The sequence below is a fragment of the Bos javanicus genome, chromosome 3, assembly GCF_032452875.1.
Source record: "Bos javanicus breed banteng chromosome 3, ARS-OSU_banteng_1.0, whole genome shotgun sequence".
NCBI classification, from domain to species: Eukaryota; Metazoa; Chordata; class Mammalia; order Artiodactyla; family Bovidae; genus Bos; species Bos javanicus.
This window is the reverse complement of record NC_083870.1, coordinates 84331242-84334880: the sequence shown is the minus strand read 5'-3', so window position 1 is coordinate 84334880 and position 3639 is coordinate 84331242. Positions and strand designations below refer to the sequence as shown.

Genomic DNA, 3639 nt, shown 5'->3' with positions numbered 1-3639 from the left:
TGTTGCTGTGAAGTGAAAGTCGCTCAGTTGTGTCCAACTCTTTGTGACCCCATGGACTATACAGTCCATGGAATTCTCCAGGCCAGAATACTGGAATGGGTAGCTTTGCCTTCTCCAAACTGTTGCTGAACTAACCCTAAAACCACTCACCGCTATATACCTCTTGCTAAGTGAACCTTAAATATGTTATTTTATGCTGAGGATCAACAAACTGCAGCCCATAGGCAATAAATAAAGCTTTATTGGGACACAGCTGTGCTCCTGTATTCACATACTGTCGCTGACTACTTTTGTGCTATACCTGCAGAGCTGAGAGGTTGCCACAGAGACAGCTGGGCCTCTAAGCCTATTTCCTAGCTGGCCCTTAACAGAAAAAGTTTGCTCACCTCAGTTTTAAGTACTATTAGGTGAATTGTCTGTCATATCACATTGAAATGTGGAAATGATACAGTTCTATTTGGGCTAGTTCTTCCTTTTCCTGTGTCTTCCCAGGAAACGCCCAGTCTGATTCTTCCTGCACGCACTGCCTTGTGGACCATGGACAGAATCTAATATCTACTCAATCTATAATCTCATACAACTGATCTTACCACTGTCCAGTCACCCCAGCTCTTTTTTTAAGTCTGTGCTCGAGTCCTGCCCTGTCTCAATAGGACTAGCTCAGGTAATCTAGAACATTCTTATAGCACTACCCTTCCCCTTGGCTAGCTTCCATTCATCTTTTCTAGCTTAGCTCAAAGGCCATTCCCTCAAGAAAAGAAAAGATTCTCTGACTCACCAAATAGACTTGTCCTATTTTATGGTCTCATAGGGTGCTAAATTTCTCTATCAGAGCACTTACCAAAAAATGCAATAGGGCATTCATTGCGCAATTAGTTTTCATTCTCTCCACACACACACCCCCCCCCCTTTTTTTTTTACATGAAAAAGGGTTTTATTTGCAGGGGAGCAGGACTCTAGTTGGGCTTCCCAGGTGGCACTAGTGATAAAGAATCCGCCTGCCAATGCAGGAGATGTAAGAGACTTGGGTTCCATCCCTGGCTTGGGAAGATCCCCCGGAGGAGGGCATGGCAACCCACTCCAGTATTCTTGCCTAGAGAATCCCCATGGACAGAGGAGCCTAGCAGGCTACAGTCCATAAGGTCACAGAGTTGGACACGACTGAATCGACTGAGCACACACACAGGACTCTAGTCAAATAAATCGTCAACTGACTGCTCTGACTCTGCCTTCTTCTCTGCTCTGCCCTGGGGCCAAACCTGCAGCAGGAGCTGCAGATCCTGGGCAGTGAAGACAGCCACAGCCCTGCCAGTGGGCACGTTGGCCAGCTTGCTGACGCCCTGGGAAATGATGTCCTCAATATTTTTTTCCGTTCAGCTCACTGATGATCTTGTTGAGCCATCAGTGCCCATGCTATCAAGGATCTTCTTGATGTCCTTCCTTAGTGGTGGGAGAGGAATTGCCAGCGAGGACAGCCAGCAGGTAGGAGGTGACATGGCGCATCGTGGCGGCAGCAGAGAAGCCCCTCATATGGGACCTCTCCCTTCCTTTTTAGAATAAAAGCTCAATAAGAACAGGGACCATCTGCGTTGTTTTTCTTTATCCTTAGTACCTAGAATTTTACCTTATATGTAAAACACATGAAATAGATACTAATAGTTGAATGAGGAATACGCTAGCAGAACAAATAGTACCAATTTTATATTGAAGCATGTGAAGTCCTATGTCCTTTACTGGACCATGTCTATTTTCCAGAAAGATAGAAATGACCCCAGTGTGTTAGGCTGGTGTGTGTTGTGTGAATCTGAGAGTATCCTGATAAGTGTGCCAAGATCTGGCACCCTGCCATCCAAACCCAGCCAGCGTGCTCTTCATTTTTCTGCTGTGACATGTCAATTGCCCAAACCATCCACCAGATTCGCTTACACTTGTATATGTCAACCTCTGCTCACCACGGAGGCAGCTGTTCACCCCACCAGCTAGGTGCCCTCAACAGGCTACTCCACCTTCCCTTTCTTATCTGTAAAATGAGGACACAGTGCGTAGATTAGAGACGTCCCTTCCCATTGTGAAGAGGATGTGTAAACTGCTGCCTAAACCCAGATGTCATCGCAGAAATAGGGAGGAAAAGGGGAAATACCTTGAGAAGGAAAAAGTGGTCCCAAAAATTCGACTAGCAGAATCCACAGAATATTTACCTGGAAGAATTTCAAACCTAGAGACTGCATTACATTCCTTTTATCTTTTTTTTTTTTTTTTTTAAGAATCTCTTTACTGCTAATCTTATCTCTGGTTTCTGTGTAAGAGCCTAGGGAAGAGCAGCTTAGGACCACCAAGTGGTTGTTCCTACCCATTCAGTCACCTGAGCATTGGGACCTGTAGACCAGTAGACCAGTCCACAGTGGTGGCTGAGGACTCTCGTCTTCTACAGGACCCGCTGGGCAGGCACAGAGGTGCCTGTGCCTGCAGACCCATCTGTGACCTCAGGTGGAGTAGTCATGAACTTGGGAGCTGGAGTGGTCCGTGCACCCTGATGTTCTTCCCTGTGGCCTTCTCAGCATGTACTACTCATTCTTTTCCATCTCTCCAGCCCCCTATAGAAGCAGAGATGAGGCGTGACCTCCCATAGGTGTGCACCCAGGATGGTGGTACCACGTGCATGCAGAACTTTCTGGGCCAGCATCAATCTCCTCAGACCCACTGAGTAAGCTTCCTTCTTGCTTTAAGGATGTCAGTGATCACAGGGCACAGATGGAGAGTCTGTATACAGGGCGCAGTGGTCCGTGGATTAACGCACAACACCTTCATGGGAGGCTGCTTGTCAGCTCTGGGATCAGTGACCACCAGAAGACACGGCCCCAGAAGGCTGCCTGGGTCTGATTAGTGAAGGTTCTGGGAGTGAAGTGGGCAGCAGGAGGAGCGGCTGCAGTGGCAGCAGCAAACTTCAGCACAGCCCTCTGGCCTGTGTTCCTGAAGGATGTGACACTGATCAGCTGGTTTTTAAATGGTAACAATGGCACAAGCCATCTGCAGAAGCTCCTCCCAGGCCCCCTTCAGATCTAGAATGTAGACGTCATCCCTTTTCCTCTAGTAGATATACTATTCCATTTGGGAGTCACAGTTGGTGCCACCTAAGTGGGTTCCTGCTGCTTGGAATTTGAGGACATCCTCCCACTTCATCTGAAGGACATGAAGAGCTCTGGACATTGTGAACATTTCCCTTTAAGTTATACCAAGAACCCAGGACAATTCTGTATGGACTTCTCTCTGGATAAGTGAGCAAAGACTGCATTAGCTTTCATTGCTTGTGTGCTAAGTTGCTTCAGTCTTGTCCAACTCTGCGACCCCATGGACTGTAGCCCGCCAGGCTCCTCTGTCCATGGGATTCTCCAGGCAAGAAAACTGGAATGGGTTGCCATGCCCTCCTTCAGGGGATCTTCCCAACCTAGAACCTGTGTCTCTTACGTCTCCTGCATTGGCAGACAGGTTCTTTACCACTAAGGCCACCTTGGAAGCCCTATCTTTCATTAGCAAGTCTGAAGTTTTTTTCATCTATCAACAGGAATGTGCTCTTGAAAGCAACATGGATCTAGAAAAAAAAAAAAGTCACTTTCAGTTATTACATCATTTCATTTAGCC

The 3639-nt window shown here is 47.1% G+C and overlaps 2 pseudogenes; both read right to left on the bottom strand.

Moving 5' to 3' along the window:
• Positions 1-1190: 1190 nt before the first annotated feature.
• On the bottom strand, positions 1191-1503 carry LOC133245215 (large ribosomal subunit protein P2-like; annotated as a pseudogene).
• Positions 1504-2362: 859 nt separating this feature from the next.
• On the bottom strand, positions 2363-3207 carry LOC133245353 (small ribosomal subunit protein uS2-like; annotated as a pseudogene).
• Positions 3208-3639: the final 432 nt, after the last annotated feature.